At 38.4% G+C, this 22348-nt stretch overlaps 1 protein-coding gene across 4 annotated transcripts in view; it reads left to right on the top strand.

Moving 5' to 3' along the window:
- Positions 1–22348, top strand: part of PPM1L (protein phosphatase, Mg2+/Mn2+ dependent 1L) — a 576223-nt gene that overhangs the window by 432925 nt on the left and 120950 nt on the right. The gene's annotated exons all lie outside the window — the stretch shown is intronic.

Raw genomic sequence — 22348 nt, 5'->3', positions numbered from 1 at the left:
TTTAATAAAATTAAACTTACTTAACAAAAATACCCTAATTAAAACTGCCACACACACATACCCCCCAAAAAATGGAGAAAATACAAGAAAATAGTTTCTAATGATTAAATGTTGGTATTATTGATCCTTATTTTAACACCAGAAACTTCTATTTTTATTTCCACAAGGAAATTGTTGGCATGTCTCCTATTTTCTCAATCATAATATAGTTTCAATGGTGACCTTCTTAATATATGATTTTAAGCTTGACTAGCAAACAGAAAAGGGAGGAAAGATACATCTGCCTAACCACTAATGCAGTTTTTCTAGTTGTTTAGCAGCCCCATTTACATTCCAACCTCTAGCCTCATATACATCCCACTCAGACAGGATTCACATGTCAGCCTTGCCCAGAACATCGCTACTCTCTGTGATTCTCCATTGCTTCATTAAATTTCCAGACACATTGGCTTTCTTCTACCTATTAGGTGGTAGCTGTTTGGTCTCTGTATTTGTTTTGTTTGTTTTTAATATTTTTTTCTTTGGAATTCTCATTCATTGCCTCTCTCATCCTTCATGGAATAAAGTTCTCATCCTTCATGGAATAAAGTAAGGCGGTGATCAGTCCCAATCGAAGTAACATTAAATAATTATAGCATCTTAGAGATTATAGAACTCATATTATTTACCCCCTCCCTGCCCCCATAATCATTTTATAGTGAGGAAACTGAGACCCATAGGCTTGCCCAAAATAACACAACTACTTAGTGGTAGGGCTGGGATCCTGACCTCCTAATTACTAATCAAGCCGGGCTTTCACCACACTAATCCAGGTTCTCATTCAATCAATAAGCATATCTTGAATGTATAGTAATGTACTGGGCAGTTGGAAGAAAGAGGGAAGGGCATTGAAAAGGTGGGGAGGAATTTGAGATTAAGTAAGATGTGGATCTTAAGGACTAGCTGAGGAGCTAAAACATCCATGCATGACCTCATGAGAAATATTCCAGTGGGACTTGGGAACAAGTGCACTCCATTATATCCACAAGCTATTAAAGTTAAACTTAAGGCATATAGAGCAAAGGAATTGTGGAAGTGGGTCAAATTTTCCATGGAATTTGTTAGGAGAGGATTTTATTTAAACCCTGAAGGACAAATGATGGATGTGGATTTGTGAAGAGAAGAACACATTCTGTGTGGGTGAATGGGCACAAGTGGGCATAAAGGTGGAAATGAACATCAACTGCTCAGTTTTTTCTTCTGCAGGAATCATTTTCCACTCCTTCACACTGTGGTTGAGCAATTACTAACCTGTACCACCACCACCACCAGTTGCCGTCAACTTAACCCCAACTCATAGTGCCCCATGTGTGTCAGAGTGGAACTGTGCTCCATAGAGTTTTCAATGGATGATTTTTTGGAAGTAGACCACCCAAGGTGCCTCTGTGTGAATTTAAGCCTCCAACATTTTGGTTAGCAGCTGAGCATGTTAACTATTTGTACCACCCCACCATTCCTACTAGTCTGCAGAAGTACACTTACTTATACGTGGTCTTCAGGGGCAAATATTTTGGCATGAATTTATCTATCAGTAAACTCTGCAGTATGAAAGTGTGGAAATAACCACAGGGTTGAGAGAGGATCTAAGTTCCAGGCTTTCACCTCTAGCTTAATACTGGCACAATCTTTAGCAAATTAGCCTCTTAGTGCCACTGGTTCTTCATCTCTAAAGTTGGGCTAATAGGGTTATCATGATGATAAAATATGATTATGTTTGAGGAAGTGCTTAAAAATCATATTGCAAATGCTAATTAATGCTGCTAATGCTGAACGAGAACAGATTTGGATCTTGTTTCTCCTGGGACAAGTTTAAAGTACTCTGAGTCTTTTCTTGGCATGTTTTTGGAGAGGCAAAGGAAAATTTTAAAAGATGATCATTAGAAACTCTGAGAAGTAAAGCAACATCTTTTGTTAAACCATCCACTATGGGTTCAGTTTGCTCTTGATCATCCTGCATCAAGGAACACAAGGTAATGAATTTGGTGGGGTCCATGTATGTAAGAACGAATGAGTGCCATTCACTGCCTCCTCTTCTGTACCCACTTGTCAATGATTTCAACTAAAAAAAAGTAGAAAATACAAAAAGATTTTGCTATTTTTAAAAGAAAAATATTTCCTAATAACACAAAGGAGTTGGAATATGAAATTAATACAGTCTCCAATACCTTTAAATGTAAGCATCCTATACTAAGACAGGAAACCCTGGTTAAGCGCTGTGGCTGCAAACCAAAAGGTAAGCAGTTCAAATCCACCCGGCACTCCTTGGAAACTCTATGGGGCAGTTCTACTCTGTCCTATAGTGCCACTATGAGTCGGAATTGGCTCGATGGCAACAGGTTTGGTTTTTTGTTTTTGTTTTTCTTTTATACTAAGACACACTCATTTGCTTTTTTCCATGCTATCCCAGTTTTGACTTCACCACATTCTCAGCCCTTCTGGTTGGTTTAGAAAGTGGCTAATGGGAAGACATTCTGGTCTCTAGAGAGGTTAACTTGTTTTTAATGTTCATCCACTGATAAATCAGCTTGAGTGACTTAATGACAATTACCACCATCTATAAATAAAAATATTTTTTTAATTTTATTTATGGCTTCTAAACTTCTAAAAATGAATTTAACGTGAAAAAAAATCTTTGCACACTTGTCTAAAAACATTGGCTCAAAACCTTTTCTCCTTCCCTTCTCTTTCTCTACCTCTGCTTCTCTCTGTGTCCTCTTTTCTCCTTTAAATACATACATAGCTTAATGCTTTATCCATCTAGAAATTCAGTTATCTAGCAACCTACCATATCTGAAATTCAGTGAAGAAATGGGAATAAGCAAAAGCCACAGGGGTGCAACCATACCATGTCAAAGAATTTGTGAACAAGCCTATAAAATGGAGGCTTGATTTTCTCACCTAGAATCTATATATTTTTTTTATATAGTTCTGACCACTCAGATTGTATTTTCCAATGTGATATTTTCTTGTTTTAGAATTCTTTTTCTAACTTTAAGAGTATTTTGTTGTAGAAATAAGTAGAACAATATAATAAGAGAATAATAATTCTCGGTAATTCTATCATTGTAAATATTTTGGTATATTTCCCTCACTCTAAGCATTTTTGGAATATGGTTAATATCTTGTAGTTTTATATCTTGCTTTTTTCACTTAACATTATCAATAAGTACTTCCTCGTTTTATTAAAACTTCTTTATGTGAAGTTAACATTAATGGCTACGTAATGATTCATTCTTTGAAAGTACCATTCACTAAACATCCTCCTACATTAGACATTTAAGCTTTTGTTTTTGCTATTATGAGTAATGCTGCAGTAAACAATATTATTCTTCTGTTTGTACATTTTTACACACTTCATATTACTTTACAGAATAGACTTTAGAAACCTTAACAGTTTAGTATTAGAATTAGAAGGTAGGGGAAAGGGTGATGCTTAGGGCAGAGATACTGAGAGCAGCAAGGAGTGAGAGCAGAGAGTAAGCAGCAAATCTCTGAAAAGCAGTGATCAGATTCCCGAAAACCATGCCACACTATGCTCTAAGCATTAGAAAAACCAAAACCAAACCCGACTCATAGCAACCCTATAGGACAGAATAGAACTGCCCCGTAGAGTTTCCAAGGAGTGCCTGGCAGATTCAAACTGCTGACCTCTTGGATAGCAGCCATAGCACTTAACCACTACGCCACCAGGGCTTCCCTCTAACCATTAAAAAAAAAAAAAGTCAAAACAGCATTCATAGACTCTGTGTTACAGGGTCAACGTTGTTGATGTTCATAATGATGACCTTGATTCACAGAAAAGAGGTTCAATAATACTTATTACAATCTGTATATAAAAATAAGGAGTCCCTGGGTGGTGCAAACAGTTAAGAGCTCAACTACTAGCCAAAAGGTTGGTAGTTTGAACCCACCCAGAGGTGCTCTGGGAGACATGCCTGATGATCTGCTTCCAAAAGGTCACAGCCTTCAAAACCCTATGGAGCAGTTTCTACTCTGCACAGATGGGGTCACCATGAGTCCAAATTGATTCAAGAACAACTAACAACAAGGATAAAAACATGAAATGTGTAAGACAGTTTAGAAAGATTTTCATCTAAAACTGTTGTAAGTTTTGGTACTTAGAGGAATAATAAAGAGATTTTGTGGAATAATGGAAAGAAACCTCAGAACCAAAAGATCCAGATTCTGTTCCCAGCTCTGTTGCCAACCTTGAGTAAGTTTCCAAACATTTCTAACAGCCATTTTCCTGTAAATTGCATGAACAGGATCTCATAGGTTGCTCCCAGCAATTAAACTATGATTCTGGTCTCTTAACAATGGCAAACTCAGATAGTCATAGTTTCTCCAAAGTTGCATTGGGTTTCTGTTTGATCTGTTGCCTTTCTCCTCTCTCCTCACACAGCCCACATAATTTGTTCATAATGTCTGGCTGAAAAGAAGACCACTCACTGCTCAGCTTTCCCAGCATGTGCACTCAATGCCCAGTCATCCGCTTGGTGGTAAACCTGGGACTCTGGCAGTATGAGTTGAGCAAAACTAGGTTTTGGAAGAGGAGGCTCTGAGTCAGCATTCATGAATCCTCATTAAGACAGCTTAGATCCTTTTAACAGCCTTTTATAATGCTAAACAAAATATAAAGTAAGAAGTAAGGTATGCTTTAAATTTGATCTAGTAATATTTTTATTTGAATAGAAGTGCAATTTCATTCACATTTCAATAGATTAGGCCTAGTATAGAGAACTTTCCAAGGAAAGCAGTGGCAAGATTTGAAAAGAAGATATCAAAAGAGAGTATTTCACACTAAGAGAGCATCAGTATCCTAAATATTATTTATAATAGTGTGCAGAAGTTGAAGGCTTGAAATACTGGAAGAGAGAATTTTATCTTATTTATTTTTGTGCTGGTGTGTTATTCATTTGTGTGTGTGTGTGCTTTAAGTGAAAGTATACAGTTCAAGTTAGTTTCTCATACAAAAATTTGTGCATACATTCTTACATGACCCTAGTTGCTCTCCCTATGTGACAGCACACTCCTCCTTTCCACCCCAGATTTCCCATGTCCATTCAGCCAGCTCCTGTCCCTTTCTGCCTTCTCGTCTCAACTCTGCACAGGAGCTACCCATTTAGTTTCATGTATCTACTTGAGCTAAGAAGCACACTCTTCACAAGTATCACTTTATGTCTTATGGTCCAGTCTAATCTTTGTCTGAAGGGTTGGATTTGGGAATAGTTTTAGTTTTGGGTTAACAGAGTCTGGGAGCCATGTCCTCTGGGGTCCCTCCAGTTGCAGTTAAACCATTAAGTCTGGTCTTTTTACTAGAATTTGAGTTCTGCACCCTGCTTTTCTCCTGCTCAGTCAGGGACTCTCTGTTGTGTTCCCTGTCAAGGCTATCATTGGTGGTAGCCACGCACCATCTAGTTCTTCCAGTCTCGGGCTGATGAAGTCTCTGGTTTATGTGGCCCTATAAGGTAGCTATGAGTTGGAATCCACTCGACGGCGGCAGGTTTGGGGTTTTTTTGTTTGTTTTTTCTGTCTCTTGGGCTCATATTTTGCTTGTGTCTTTGGTGTTCTTCATTCTCCTTTGCTCCAGGTGGGTTGGGACCAATTGATGCATCTTAGATGGCTGCTTGCTGTCTTTTAAGACCCCAGACACCACTCACCAAAGTAGGATGGAGAACATTTTTTTAATAAACTTTGTTATGCCAATTGACCTAGATGTCCCCTGAAACCATGGTCCCCAGACCCCCGCCCCTGCTACTCTGTCCCTCAAAGGGTTTGGATGCATTCAAGAAATGTCTTAGCTTTTGGTTTAGTCTAGTTGTGCTGTATAGGGTCACTATGAGTTGGAATCGACTTGATGGCAGCAGGTTTTTTTTTTTTTTTGGTTTAGTTGTGCTGACTTCCCCTGTATTGTATGTTGTCCTTCCCTACACCTAATATAATTCTTGTTATCTAGTTAGTGAATACTCCTCTCTTCCTCCCCACACTCATAACCATCAAAGAATGTTTTCTTCTGTGTTTAAACCTTTTCTTGAGTTCTTATAATAGTGGTCTCATACAATATTTGTCCTTTTGGGACTGACTAATTTCACTCAGTATAATGTCTTCATATTCATCCATGTTATGAGATGTTTCACAGATTCATCATTGTTCTTTATCATTGGGTAGCATTCCATTATGTGAATGTACCGTAATTTGTTTATGCATTCATACGTTGATGGACACCTAGGTTGTTTCCAGTGCTGTAGTCAGCATGGCTGTACATATATCTATTTGTGTGAGGGCTCTTATTTCTCTAGGATATATTCCAAGGAATGGGATTGCTGAATCCTATGGTAGTTCTATTTCTAGCTTTTTAAGGAAGTGCAAAATCAATTTCCAAAGTGGTCATACCATTTCACATTCCCACCAGCAGTGTATAAGTGTTCCAGTCTCTCCACAACCTCTCCAACATTTGTTAGTTTGTGTTTTTTGGGAAAATCTACCCTTGTTGGGGTGAGATGGTATCTCATTGTAGTTTTGATTTGCGTTTCTGATGGCTAATGATCCTGAGCATTTCCTCATGTATCTGTTGTTTTGTACATTTATCTTGTATCCTGAATGTCTTCTTTGGTGAAGTGCCTTTTCATATCCATTGCCCATTTTTTAATTGGGTTATTTGTCTTTTTGTTGTTGAGGTTTTGCAGTATCTTGTAAATCTTAGAGATTAGACACTGATCGGATTTGTCGTAGCCAAAATGTTTTCCCAGTCTGTAGGTTGTCTTTTTACTCTTCTGGTGAAGTCTTTGAATAAGCGTGTTTGATTTTTAGGAGCTTCCAGCTATCTAGTTTCTCTTCTGATGTTTCTGCATTGTTAGTAATGTTTTATATTCTGTCTATGCCATGTATTAGGGCTCCTAGCATTGTCCCTCTTTTTTCTTCCATGATCTTTATCATTTTAGATTTTATATTTAGGTCTTTGATCCAATTTGAGTTAGATTTTGTGCATTGTGTGAGGTATGGGTCTTGTTTAATTTTTTTACACATGGATATCCAGTTATGCCAGCACAATTTGTTAAAGAGACCATCTTTTCCCCAATTAAGGGACTTTGGGCCTTTGTCAAATATCAGTTGCTCATAAGTGGATGAATTTACATCTCGATTCTCAATTCTGTTCCATTGGTCTGTGTATCTGTTGTTGTACCAGTACCAGGCTGTACTGTGGTGGTGGTATAGTAGTTTCTAAAATCAGGTAGTATGAGGCCTCTCACTTTGTTCTTCTTCAGTAATGCTTTACTTATCTGGGCCCTCCTCGTTTTCCATAAGAAGTGGTGATTTGTTTCTCCATCTCATTAAAAAATGTCACTGGGATTTGGCTCGCGATTGCATTGTATCTGTAGATCACCTTGGGTAGAATTGACATTTTTACAATATTGAGCCTCCTATCCGTGACCAAGATATGTTTTTCCACCTATGTAGGTCTCTTGGTTTCTTGCAGTAATGTCTTCTAGTTTTCTTTGAATAGGTCTTTTACATCTCTGATTAGATTTATTCCTAAGTATTTTATCTTCTTGGGGGTTAATCGTAAATGATATTGATTTGGTGATTTCCTCTTTGAAGTTCTCTTTGTTGGTGTAGAGGAATCCAACTGATTTTTGTATGTTTATGTTGTATTCTGATACTTTGCTGAAACCTGCTATTAGTTCCAGTAGTTTTCTTGTGGATTCTTTGGGGTTTTCTGTGTATAAGATCATGTCATCTGCAAATAGAGATATCTTACTTCTTCCTTACCAATTTAGATGCCCTTTTTTTTTCTTTTTCTAGCCTAATTGCCGTGGCTAGGACCTCCAGCACAATGTTGCATAATGGTGATAAAAGGCATTCTTATCTAGTTCCCATTGTCCAGGGGAATACTTTCAGACTCTCTCCATTTAAGATGATGTTGGCTATTGGCTTTGTATAAATGCCCTTTATTATGTTGAGGAATTTTCCTTCTATTCCTATTTTGCTAAGAATTTTTATCATTAATGGGTGTTGGACTTTGTCAAATGCCTTTTCTGCATCAATTGATAAGGTCATCTGGTTCTTGTCTCTTGTTTTATTTATGTGATGGATTATATTGACCGTTTCTGTAATGTTGAACCATCCCTGCATACCTGGTATGAATCCCACTTGGTCATGGTGTATTATTTTTTTAATATGTTGTTGAATTCTATTGGCTAGAATTTTGTTGATGGTTTTTGCATCTATGTTCATTAGGCATATTTGTGTGTAATTTTCTTTTTTTGTGGTGTCTTTACTTCATTTTGGTATCAGGGTTATGGTAGCTTCATAGAATGAGCTTTGGAGTATTCCATCCTTTTCTACGCTCTGAAATACTGTTACTAGTAGTGGTGTTAACTCTTCTCTGAAAGTTTGGCAGAATTCTCCAGTGTAGCCGTCAGGGCCTGGGCTTTTTTTTCTTGGGAGTTTTTTGTTTTTTTTTTAAATAATTTTTATTGTGCTTTAAATGAAGGGAGTTTTTTAAATTACCTTTTCAATCTCTTCTTCTGTTATACATTTATTTAGTTGTTCTTCCTTTGTTTGTGTTGGTTTAGATAGGTAGTGAGTTTCTAGAAATTTGTCCATTTCCTCTAAATTTTCAAATTTGTTAGAGTACAGTTTTTCCTGGGAATAGGTATAAATTTGGATCTCCTCCCGTCAGTTCGACAGGAAGCTGTCTTCCATATTTCTTGGCATAGACAAGTGAGCACCTCCAGGACTGTATCTGTTTACTGAAACATTTCAATTGATAGTCCGTCAATTCCTGGAGCCTTGTTTTTTGCCAGTGCCTTCAGTGCAGCTTCAACTTCTTCCTTCAGTACCATGGGTTCTTGATGCTACCTCTTGAAATGGTTTAATGTCAACTAATTCTTTTTTGGTATAATGACTCCGTCTTTTGTTGCTCCCTGTGTCATTTTATATTTTCCCCATAGAATCTTTCACTATTGCAACTCGAGGCTTGGATTGTTTCTTCAGTGCTTTCAGCTTGAGAAATGCTGAGCATGTTCTTCCCTTTTGGTTTTCTAATTCCAGGTCTTTGCACATTTCATTATAACATTTTACTTTGTCTTCTCTAGCTGCCCTTTGAAATCTTCTGTTCAGTTCTTTTACTTCATCATTCCTTCCTTTGCTTTAGCTGCTCGACATTCAAGAGCAAGTTTCAGAGTCTCTTCTGACATCCATCTTGGTCTTTTCTTTCTTTCCTGTCTTTTCAGTAACCTCTTGCTTTCTTCATGTACGATGTTCTTGATGTCATTCCACAACTCATCTGGTCTTCCATCACTAGTGTTCAGTGCGTCAAATCTGTTCTTGAGATGGTCTCTAAATTCAGGTGGGATATACTCAAGGTGATATTTTGGCTCTCACCGACTTGCTCTGATTTTCTTCAGTTTCAGCTTGAACTTGCATATGAGCAATCGATGGTCTGTTCCACAGTCAGCCCCTGGCCTTGTTCTGACTGATGATATTGAGCTTTACCATTGTCTTTTTCCACAGATATAGTCAATTTGATTCCTGTGTGTTCCGTCTGGCGAGGTCCATATGTATAAAAAAAAATAATCACCATTTATGTTGGTCAAAAAAGGTTTTTGCAATGAATGAGTCATTGGTCTTGGAAAATTCTATCATCCAATTTCCAGCATTGTTTCTATCACCAAGGCCATATTTTCCAACTACCAATCCTTCTTCTTTGTTTCCAACTTTCACATTCCAATCACCAGTAATTATCAATGCATCCTGATTGCATGTTTGATCAATTTCAGACTGGGGAAGCTGATAAAAATCTTCAGTTTTTTCGCCTTTGGCCTTAGTGGTTGGTGCATAAATTTGAATAATAGTCATATTAACTGGTCTTCCTTGTAGGCATATGGATAGTATCCTATCACTGACAGTGTTATACTTCAGGATAGTTCTTGAAATGTTCTTTTTGCCGATGAATGCAACACCCTTCCTCTTCAAATTGTCATTCCCCGCATAGTAGACTGTATGATTGAATCAAAATGGCCAATACCAGCTCATCTTCTGGCACTATATCAGACAATGTCCACTGCTATTCACAAAGTTTGCACTGGCTAATTCTTTTCAGAAGTAGACTACCGGGTCCTTCTTCTCAGTCTGTCTTAGTTGGAAGCTCAGCTGAAACCTGTCCTCCATGGGTGACACATGGGGGTATCTGAATACCGGTGGCATGGCTTCCAGCATCACTGCAACATGCAGGCCGCCACAGTACAACAACTGACAGACATGTGGGGGCCTCCTGACATCTTGACCCTTTAATCATTATATAGCATTCTTCCTTATCATTTTTGTGGTGGCTTTTAAAGTCTATTTTGTCAGAGATTAATATTACCACTCCTGCCCTTTTTTGATTGCTGTTTGCTTGATATATTTTTTTGCATCCTTTGAGTTTTAGTTTGTATCTTTAAGTCTAAGATGCGGCTCTTGTAGGCAGCATATGGATGGAGCATGTTTTTTTAATCCATTCTGCCACTCTCTGTTTCTTTACTCGTGCATTTAGTCCATTTCCATTCAATGTAATGATTGATAGACGTGAGTTTAGAGCTGTCATTTTGATGTCTTTTTTGTGTGTTGTTGACAGTTTCTTTGTTCCACTTAATTGTCTGTGCTGAGTCTTTTTTTTTATGTATTTCCTTTTCATCTTTGTCATTGTTTTGATTTTGTATTTGCTGAGTCTTTATGTTTTTCTTGTTTTTTATTTTGATGTGTAGGATTGTTAGTTTCCTTTATGGTTAACTTAATATCTACTCCTATTTTTCCAAGTTTAAACTAATCTTTTATTTCTTTATGTCATCCTGACTTCCTCTCCATATGAAAGATCTATGACCTTTTTTTTAGTTCCCCTTTTTTGTTTTAATGTTGTCATCTGTTACATATTGACATCTTTGTTTCACTATTTTCAGTGTTTTAGCTTTGATTTATTTTTGTGACCTCCCTATCTGGGTTGATACCAGTTTGCTCGGTGTTGTGTTGTAGTCTTGGATTGTTACCTGATGTTATTTATTTTCTAATCAGAGGACTCCTTTTACTGTTCCTTGTAATTTTGGTTTGGTTTTTGCAAATTTCCTAAACGTCTGTTTATCTGGAAATATCCCAATTTTGCCATATTTAAGAGATAGTTTTTTTCTTATTGTGCTTTCAGTGAAAGTTTACAAATCAAGTCAGTCTCTCATACAAAAATTTTTATACACCTTGATATGTTCTCCTAGTTGCTCTCCCCCTAATGAGACAGCACACTCCTCCTCTCCACCCTGTGTTCTCCATGTCCATTCAGCCAGCTCCTGTCCCCCTCTGCCTTCTCACATCCCCTCCAGACATGAGCTGCCCACATAGTCCTCATGTGTCTACTTGAGCCAAGAAGTTCACTTCACACCAGTGTCATTTTCTGTCTTATAGTCCAGTGCAATCCCTGTCTGAAGAGTTGGCTTTGGGAATGGTTCCAGTCGTGGGCTAATGGAAGGCCTGGGAACCATGACCTCTGGGTTCCCTCTACTTGAGAGACAGATTTGCTGGATATATAATTCTTGCCTGGAAGTTTTTTTTTTCCTTCAAGGCTTTATACATGTCAACTCATTGCCTTCTTACCTGCATGGTTTCTGCTGAGTAGTCTGAGCTTAGTCTTATTGACTCTCCTTTGTGTATGACTTTTCATTTATCCCTAGCCACTCTTAAAATTCTTTCTTTATCTTTGGTGTTGGCAAGTATGATTATAATATGACTTGGTGACTTTCTTTTGGGATCTACCTTGTATGGGGTTCAATAAGCATCTTGGATAGATATCTTCTCATCTTTCACAATATCAGGGAAGTTTTCTGCCAACAAATTTTCAAGAATTCTCCCTATTTTTTGTTATCCCCCCCTTGTTCTGGTACTCCAATTACTCATAGGTTATTCCTCTTGATAGAGTCTGACATAATTCTTAGGGTTTCTTCACTTTTTTAAATTCTTTTATCTGATTGTTCCTCAAATAAGTTGGTGTCAAGTGCTTTATCTTCAGTTTCCATAATTTTGACTTCCATTGCCTCAATTCTACTCCTATGACTTTCTGTTGAGTTGCCTAATTCTGAAATTTTATTGTTAATCTTCTGGATTTCTGTTTGCTGTCTTTCTATGGATTCTTGCAGCCTGTTAAATTTGTCATGATATTCTCATATAATCGTCTTAAGTTTCTGTATTGCTTTATCTGTGTGTTCCTTGGCTTGTTCTGTTTTTTGCCTGATCTCCTGAAGAATTCTATATATTAATCTTTTGTATTCTACTCTTGGTCATTCCAGGAAACTATCTTCCTCCAGAAGATTTCTTGAGTCTTTGTTTTGGTTGCTTGCTGAAGCCATCATGGTCTGCCTGTTTATGTTATTTGATGTTGATTGTTGTCTCCAAGCCATCAATAAGTTATTATATTTATTTTATGTTTGCTTACTGTATCCTAGCTCCTTGTTTTGTTTTGATAAGCCCAAATAGGCTGCCCATGTGAGCTATTTTACTGGTGCCTTTGAAGCTCTAACATCCTGTCTTAAGGTGGTTAGATCTGTTATTAGACACAGGAGCCCAGGAGTCCATTTACTTTTCTTGTATGGATTTAGCTCAGGTGTCCAAGTAGCTGGTCACCAAGTGGGTGGTACAGGCTCTCACCTACAATCCTAGACTGGTAGGTGTGAATGGTGTAGGCACAGGTATCTGGCTGTAGTAGGAGTTCATGCACTGAGCAAGACAGGGTGCTGACAGCTGCCCCTGAGTGTCTGGGAGGAAAACGTGTCCCTGTACCCTGGAGCATGTAGGAGGGTGGGTTTTGCAGCTGGAATGGTCACCCAGTGCTGTTGGCTGTAAGGAATGGGAGGCACCATTTATTCTTCAACCCCTGTCTCAGGCAGCTAGGTGGCATGGGTGGAGCCACCAGTCCTCAGGCCCCAGATGTGGGTAGGTGAGGACCCGGCTTAATAGGCAGAGTGGCGTCAAATGTCATAAACCTGCCACTGTACTATATAGCTGATACAATAAAGTTAGGCATCAGGTACGTACCCTGTTGTACTGTGCCAAAGAGGGCCTACACTGTTGAAATGGGTCCACACAGGTCTATGCAGGGGTGAAAGGCATTTGAAGTTCATGGACCCCTTATGCCTGTGCCTGGGCAAAGGAGTGGTACCTGTCCTCAGTTCCCAGCTCAGGGGAGCTGGCAGATTATTTTTTCCTTTTTGTTAATTTGTTCCTTCTCCAAGGCCAGGAGAATGGCTCAGGACACTTGATGGGTCATTCTCCCTGTCCAGGGCACGTGGGAATCGCTGAAACCAGCCCAGACTGGTGCACAGGGGCAAGGGAGCTGCTAACTGAGAGATTTTTCCCAAAGGGGTGTTTATTAATCTGTGCAGTAGGTTAGATGCATGTACTTATCTTTTGCCTTTTGAGGGACACTTCTCACTGGTTATGAAGGCTGGAGTAGACTCTCTGCCACTCGGTCTCTCCTGATGTGGAAAGCGCATCCTAAGCTCCACTGCTTGCCTCACCACTGGTGCGAGCCGATCTAGCCTGCAGGATGCCAGTTCCTGTCTGGCAACTCCTCGCTACTTCTGAACCGTCCCTCCCTCCCCCTGCTGCTCAGTCATGTTCTTCAACTTTGCCTTTGATGTTCAGGGCTCCTAGATTGTCATATATAATCAATTCACTTGTTTTTTCAGGTCTTTGTTGTAAGAGGGACCACAGGAAGCATCTGACCATTCCACCGTCTTGGCCCCGCCTCCTCATGTTTAAGTAATCTCAAATTCTATTTTTAATTTCTTCTTTAAGTTTGTACATGAATAAATAATCTATATATCCCCTTATTAAGGCTACAATAGTATGGTTTGTACTGCCATCTGTTTGAGGTAATTGTGAGGAAAGTAGTCCCATTTATTTGAGAGTGATATTCCATGTCGCAGACTCAAGACCTCCAGCATGTGGGAGGAGCCTGGGAGCAGAGAAATGAAGTGCCAAGTACTTTTCCCTTTGGGAAAGCTGAGTATACCTGGGTGGGTAGAATGCCCAGTGGTAGCATCTTACTGCAGGCTACCTACCTAAGTTGTTACTTAGATCTCTTCCTTCTCAGAGTTAAACCTAAATCCAGCAAGGTTTTTATTTCTGTCCTTACAGTTCATGAGAAACCCTTTTAGCTTTCCATTGAGCACGTGTTTCTACCACATTGCAAGAATACTTAAAAGTAGAAGGTGAACTAGATAGTGCAGATGAGGAAAGGCAAGAACTCAGCTGGCTGTTTATGATGTTCATTTGGGTGTCAGTTAAAGCTGGGGGCTTGCAGATCCATTTACAAGTGTCAGGTAATCGCATACAAGTTTCCCAAAGGAGGAGAGAAAGAAGCAGCAGCATTAAGTTTTCTACCTCTGCTTTGTGATTCCCTGATGCAACTAAACATTGGAAATTCATGAAAGCCGGGCCCAGGTAGAGCTACCTGCCACGAAGACACACACTAAGCCCTGAATTATGCTTTTTGGAGAAACTGCTTTTGAAAAGGGTGGGGGAGTGCGCTCTAAGAAATTTGGGAGAGTAGATAGAGGGCTACCTCCTGTTGAGCATATTTTATTCTTCTTAAAATAGATGATGCCTAAAAATTACATCTATGTTTTAATTGAGCCATTGGTGTCATAGTAATCATTAATCTCAAAAGGAAAGCCATTTGCTGTCATGAAGAAAAGAGTGAACACACATCCCAAAACCAAACCCAGGAAAGAGATTGTGAATTATTTAGGGCCTTTTCAGGTTTCCTAGGAACATAAGAAAAAATGCAGTATGCAGGAAGTTCTTCACTCTAACAAATTCAGTATATTTCTCAGTATATTTCTCAAACAGGTCCTAAGGGAAGAGGTGACACTAAGGTTTTCTTACTTTATATCTTCAGTCAGGGCCCTATTTCTGGGCTCAAAAAGATATCCTCATCAAGGCGTTGCTTGCAGGAATCAGAGGATATGGAAAGAGAAATACAGACAGCCAAAGGAAATTTATAAAGGGAAGCTCAGTATTGACTGTGCAACCTCTGATACCAACTTTTGAATTCCTGCAAAAAATTAAATCTTTTTTATTTTCCCATTACAAGAGTAATCTAAATATGTCTTAGAGCATTTTTAAAATATAGGAAAATAGAGGAGAAAGGATGCTCTCTAATTCTACTACGTAAACATAACCACCATTTTTGATATATTTACTTCTGCTCATTTTTCTTTGCTGGGTTTTGTTAATACCCGATTTTGTAACTTTTTAAGAATTTATTTAACACTGTAACATAATTTAAGTTTGTGCATGAATAAGTAGTCTATAAGGATACAGCAGTATGGTTTAGAATGCCTTCTGTTCAAGGAAAAAGGAATTTGTAATGGCTGCATAGTATCCTATTGATGCCACAGTTTACCGTTCCTGTAACCTTACAGTATTTTTAGCACAGACTCTCCCTTTTAGCCTTGTTTTAGGTCTCTTCACCACATAGAATCCCTGAATTTGGAGATCTGTTTCTTATCTGTGAAAAGATGAGAATGATAGTATGATTAATACTAATAATTAAGGATTTTATAATGCAGTCAATTATTAGTCATGTAACAGTGGGAAGAAAGGAGTGAAATAGGTAATCAAAATCCACTCATAGACTGGAACTTCTTTCTGGCCAGTTATACCAATCTTTTTCCCTACTAGGCTTTTTAACCAAGCTGATTTCAACTTCAGTTATAATTCCTTTATTTTTCCTTTATGTTGTGGTTTTTAAAAACCAAAAAATAAGAGAGGGAGGAAGCAGTAACTAGACAAAGTGACTTCTACAGGTTAGAAAATTAACTCTCCCCCATGGCAGTTCTAAAAGACATAATATTATAATTCAAGAGCCCTGGAGTCTGTTTCCCTGTCTGTCTGTTTAAGGCATTCAGCCTCTCTGCTTGGTTCTTCAACTGTAAAATAAGGGCATTGAATTAGATATTTACTTTAGTTTCTTCCAGATTTAACACTGTGTGATTCTGTTCATTTAACATTCATTGGTTCATTCGTGTATTTACTCGGTAAACATGGTGCCCACTTCTGGAGACAATCAGATCCAGATGACCACGTGGCCCTTCAATCCAGATGCAGTGTGTGTGTGCCGGGCACAGGCAGGGGTGGAGGTACAAGGAGACGATGTTAGAAACAACTAGAATACAACAAAATCAGTGTGAAGGGGATGTGTTCAGAGGACAGTAGATGTGCAGAGGAATAAGGAATTAGGTTTGAATTTAGGAAAGACTTCTTAAATCAGAAAATCATAAGAGAACCCGTAAGCCTCTTGAGCTGTGCATCTTGAATTCTAATGTCAATTACATTGTTAAAGGCTTCTTGTGAGTAATGCACTCTTCTTGCTTCTGTAACTGGTTATGTGCCAGTGCCTTATGCAGACCTACTCTTGCCCTCTGCCATAGCATCACCTACATACTACATTCTAACTGTTGCTCTCCAGCTAATATGCTTACGTTAATATGTTATCAGCATTGCCCATTTACTTATGAGGTCTTTAAAAAAGAAAAATGGTAATTCAGACAATCTTGTAGAAGTAGTATCATAGGGAGTTACTTAAAACTTCATCTTACCTTTTAATAGGATGCCTCATATTCACTCTGAAAATACACTGCTCCAAGTTTTGCAGTGGGCAAAATAAAATTTAAAGTACCTTGGCGAGAATACTGGAAGCCACAAGCTAGCACTGAGATTTATAATCAGGAAGTGCCACCTATAGTAATCTCTCTAGTGATTAAAACATTTGAACTGTTCCAGTGTTTGTTATTCTAATCAAGTTATCATTGTTTGCCACAAGGGAACTAATGTCGCTACCTGTCTCTGAAGTAGTATTTGATTACAAGGACTGAAGAAAATGTGTACACTTCAAAGAAAATAATTTTACCAAATGATCACAATTTAGAGTGTGTTGGCTGGCCAGAGACAGGACGCTGATGCTATCTGTACCTCTTCTTTTCTTTACTATTGGAATTTCGTAACCAAGATTCTGTAGACCTTATTGGAATGCTTATAATAAATTTTAATGAGATACAAGTTAATGGTAAGACCTTCATTTTGTTGGGAAAAATAGGATCATTTTAACAGTGTCAGGATTTGTAATGTACTTGGACTGTCCATTTATAGCAGTGAGTAAGCGAAATGTAACCTCTGACTGACTTTCAGACACTGAAGATCTATAATCATAGGCAGCTGGCCTGCAGTTTAATGTCATTTTGCAAGAGTGTTAAGTTCAATCTTTTGGAGCTACTAGACAGTCTGAAATCTCATCTGATAAACTGCTTCCTGAAAAGCACTATTTTCAAGCCACCTTTTAGTTCCTGGAGGAATTGTCTTTGTGTTCCTTTCTTTAGTTAATAGCCTTGTCTCAAGGCTATGTGGCTTAGGCCATCTCTAATGGAGCAGGTTTGATAAAGAGTTTGCAGTACATACCCTCCAAAATCACCTGGACATGCTTTTGTAGTTCTGTAATCAATCCAGGGGAGCTGTAAATCTATTACAGAGACATCAGTAGGAAAAACACTGTTCATTCAACAAACATTTACTATGTACCAGATTCTGCCTACATGCTGAGAGTCTAAGAAATGGGGAGAGACAGTCAAGTGCTCCCCTTAAATTTTTTGCTAATCTTGACTGTCCCTATGAATCCATCTTCTAAGAACTGCTTCAAAAGCACACCTTAACTTTATCAGCTCCCTCCTTACCTGAGGTCAGGTTTTTCCCTTCCCTGATCTCAGCCTCACTTCACATTCAGTGGGTAAGTAACACAAATTACATTTTTTTATTTACAACCTGTTTTTAAAGTTTTATTTGCTGTATGTATAATAATAATGTTATACTATAACATTGTAAAAATAGAAAATCAATGCCGTGAAAAGAGAAGGAAACAAATGTACTAATCCTGAAGAGTAATAAGTTACTTTACTTAAGCATCTAATTTCCCTCCAAGATTTCTGATAACCAAGGCAAAAAGAGAATCCTAATAAGTTATACAGTTCTCACTATTTTAATAGACGAAATGATTTTTCACTGGAGACAGCCTCTCTTCTGGTACTAAAGTGTATAAGGACTTTACCATGAGGCACCTTGTATAAGGAACATTGAACAACATTGTTTTAGATTGGGTTTCCCAAAAGTGGAGCCTGATACAAAAGGCTTGAAAATAGGTAATTTGGGGGGAAATGTGATCCTCAGGAGCAGCAGTGAGGGACATTGGGAATGAAACAGGATAGAAGGACTCATTGAGCTGGCCTCCTTTAAGCATGAATGTGCTCAAGTCTATGGCACCTTCTAAGGAAGGTCATGAATAGCATCCTAGAACTATCTACCAGGGGATGAAGGGGAAAGTAGGTACCAGCCACATTCCCACATTGGGCAAGAGTAGCTCTACAGACAGCAGCTTCCTTGACTTCTGGTTTGCTTATGCCTAGGTGCTAAATGGGTTCTCTGGGCATCCCACTCTTTGGCAACAAGGAAGTTCCAGGACAGGAAACGAAGTGGGATGTGGTTCGGTCCAAGGCCACATCTGGGTTAAATTGGTCCCTGCAGCAGTGACTTGATTAAGAGATGGTGCTGAGAGAGTGTAAAATGATACACAGGAAATGTCCTGTACAAGCACCCCAAGTGAAATCTTAAAACATCTTTACAGAAAATGCATGTTCATTCTTCTTATGATTTTTTCTTACATATCAACCATCTATAAAAGCTGAAAATACATTATTCACCCTTTTTCAGAGTTCCTGTACAACATCTAGACATGTCCAGTACAGAGTATGCTCAAATGCATTTGTAGAAATATCTTATATATAGCAAAACACAAGAGGAAAGGATGTGTTGTTTGACATAACAGTTCAACAGGATGGCTTCTCAGCTCAAACCAAAATGATCAATTAATCCTCATGTTTATGACTAATGAGTTCAGGTACCTGGGGCCTTCAACTTGAGTTGCACAGTGAGATGTGGCTTTCAAATTGGGGTGTGTTTTTTCATATGCTTGAAAAATGATTAAACCCAGCCCAGTGCTGTCTGGGGTCTTAAAAGCATGTGAGCAGCCATCTAAGATACAACTATCAGTCTCTACTCATGGAACAAAAGAGAATGAAGGAAATCAAAGGCTCAAAGAAGAGACTAGTCCATGAAACTAATAACCCACATAAACCACAACCTCTTCTAACCTGAGACCAGAAGAACTAGATGGTCCCCAGCTACCAACTGTTCTGACCAGGAACACAAATGAAAGGTCCCAGTTAAAATGGGAGAGAAATGTAGAACAAAACTAGAGGAACCTCTGAGACTATCACTGTAGGATACCCTTTGAACTTAGAATTGAAGCTATTTCTATAGGTCACCTTTCAGCCAAATAATAGATTGCCTTATAAAATAAACAATATCACCTGTCTTAGTTATCTAGTGCTGTTATAACAGAAATACTACAAATGGATGGCTCTCAGAAACACAATTTTATTCTATCACAGTCTTGTAGGCTAGAAGTCCAGATTCAGGATGCCAGCTCCAAGGGAAGGCTTTCTCTGTTGGCTCTGGAGGAAGGTCCTTGTCATCAAACTTTCCTTCCTCTAGGAGCTTCTCACAGATGGACCTTGGGTCAAAAGGATACGCTCTGCTCCTGACACTACTTTCTTGGTGGTGTGAGGGCTCCCTGTCTCTCTACTTGCTTCTGTCTTTTACATCTCAAAAGAGATTGACTTAAGACACAACCTAACCTTTTAGATTGGGTCCTGCCTCATTAATATAACTGCTGCTAATCCCGCCCTCATTAACATCATAGAGTAGGATTTACAACACATAGGAAAATAACATCAGATGACAAAATGTTGGACAGTCACACAATACTGGGAATCACGGCCTAACCAAGTTGACACACATTTTTGGGGGACACAGTTTAATCTATACCATCACCCATGAGTAATGTGCTCCCTTTAACAATTAACTATATGAGACCAAATGGTCAACAGTTATCCGAAAGCAAAGATGAGAAGGCAAAGAGGGGAAGGAAAGCTAGGTCAATGGAAACAGAACAAACATAATGGAAATAATGAGAATGTTAACACATTGTAAAAATTGTAACCAATGGCATGGAACAATTTGTATAAAAATTGTTAAAGGGGAACCTAATTTGCTATGTAACCTTTCACCTAAAACAATAAAATATTATTTTTTTAAAGTACAATATATTTACAGTGATAGAAGTTGGGGCATACATAGTACAGAGGAGGTTGTGAGGGGTCAGGGAAAGCTGCAGGGAGGTGAGGTTCAACAGGAATTTGATCGATGAATAGGAACTCATTGTGCAGATTGTATCACAGTGAAGGAGGAAAAGAGGAAATAGAGGAAGAAAAAAAGGCAGATTTGTCACGCAACGACGTCTGACACTAACTCATAATCAGGAAGTAGAAGATGGACTAGAGAGTTTGGGACGGTATCTATTAGTGGTGCTGTGAAAACCAGAATGAGCTTTGATTTGACCAAGAATGAGCTAAAATGGAGATTATCTTCTCTGGTACCTCTCTTGGACATACCTTTTAAATGGGTAGATACCTTCCATTTCATCAACATGGAAACCTACAGTTTCGAACCTATGACCCTATTTGGGCATTTGGGAATCCCAGAGAGTTTAGAAAACCAGGATACTCTGTTGTCATTTAAAATTAAGGTTCTAGCCTCTTTTTCTTTTTCCAGCTAAAATTTCTGGTTAGCTAAAAAAATTCTTGACCTTAATAAACTTTAGCTTATTTGAGTGTTTTCAGAGATCAGGTATCTTTCTTTTTATGAGATTAGATAAAAAATGTTATTTAATATAAACTAAGATTTTGGTTAGCGTAACATGGCTATATTACATGTTAATGTTAGGGGAAGTTGGATAAAGGGTACATGGAAACTATCTATGCTGTCTTTGCAACTCTTCTGCAAACCTTAAATCTTTAAAAATAAAAAATTTAAAGGTTAGCTAAGAAAGACGTTTCTCATGGTAACTAACCAGTTTAGCATCTCCTCCAATTAAAATCAGAAAATGATTTTAAAAAGAATGAAAAAAGTGAATCAGAACTGAAATCCAACTTTCTATTGGCTTATGGCTAAACTCCTAATATGTTTTCAGAAAGTTGCTCTTTTTGCATGTAGTTCTGAAATAAAAACAACTTATCCTTGGGAAATAAAAAATAATTAACCTCCATAGATAAACTCACAGCAGTGGTTACTCTGGGGAAAAGAAGCTGGAAAGGAGAATAACCTTTTTACTGAATACTCTTATGATATTGTTTGAATTTTTAATTTTGTCCATGTATTTTTTTTTTAACTTACAAAAAGTAAGTATATAAATAAAAACAAAGAAAACCTTCCTAATACGTTTTGCCTTATGTTCAGTGCTGGAAATGGAATATAATAAGGCAGAAAGCCATTCTTTTTGCTTCCAATAAAGCTGTAATGTCTTCTTTTCACCCTTAAGTCATGTACATTTTTAGAATAAGTCAAGGAAAGAACTCAGTGACATTACCAGCCAATGTAAACCTGGGGTGCCAAGGTCAGAGAAGGTCACCAGTGAGACAGATTCAATACTATACCAGTGAGCACCTGGGGTCCAGGGCTCTTACCAAAGGTTGCTGGGTATCCTTCATGCTCAGGCCCAGAACTGGTCCCAGAGTTCAGGGCCAGGCTGGCCTTATTGCAGATTGAAAAAAAAAAAAAGTTCAGCTGAAAGAGAAACAGGATTCATGGGCAACGACCTGGTGAGGATTCAGCTGAGTTTCTAATTTCACTTACTGTTAGTTGCCTCTGTTTCACCCCAGAGCTTTATCTTCATATGTCTCACAAGTAACCTGACTTGTCAGGTTTATCTGCTTTACTTGGCCTTTAATCAGACCTTCTGTTGATTTTCTTTCAAGGCAGTGCAATATAGTGGAAAGAGCCTAGGCTTTGACGCCAAACTGTCTTCATGATAATTCCTTATGATATCGTATCTGATGGGGCTTTTAATAAGGATTAAAGATAACATATGGAAAATGGCAGACATAGTAGACACGCTTCCAACAACAGTTTTCCTGTTATTATCATTGCTGTTACTTAGCTTGTCATGTACGTGCCATGGTGGTGTTTTTGTTGTGTGCTGTCAAGTCAGTTCTGACTCATAGCAACATATAGGACAGAGTAGAGCCGACCCAATAGGGTTTCATAGGCTGTAGTCTTTACAGGAGCAGATTGCCAGGTCTTGTGGGTTTGAACTGCTGACCTTTGAGTTAGCAGCCAA

The sequence above is a fragment of the Elephas maximus genome, chromosome 23 (genome assembly GCF_024166365.1).
Source record: "Elephas maximus indicus isolate mEleMax1 chromosome 23, mEleMax1 primary haplotype, whole genome shotgun sequence".
NCBI classification, from domain to species: domain Eukaryota; kingdom Metazoa; phylum Chordata; class Mammalia; order Proboscidea; family Elephantidae; genus Elephas; species Elephas maximus.
This window is presented reverse-complemented; position numbering and strand designations above follow the sequence as displayed.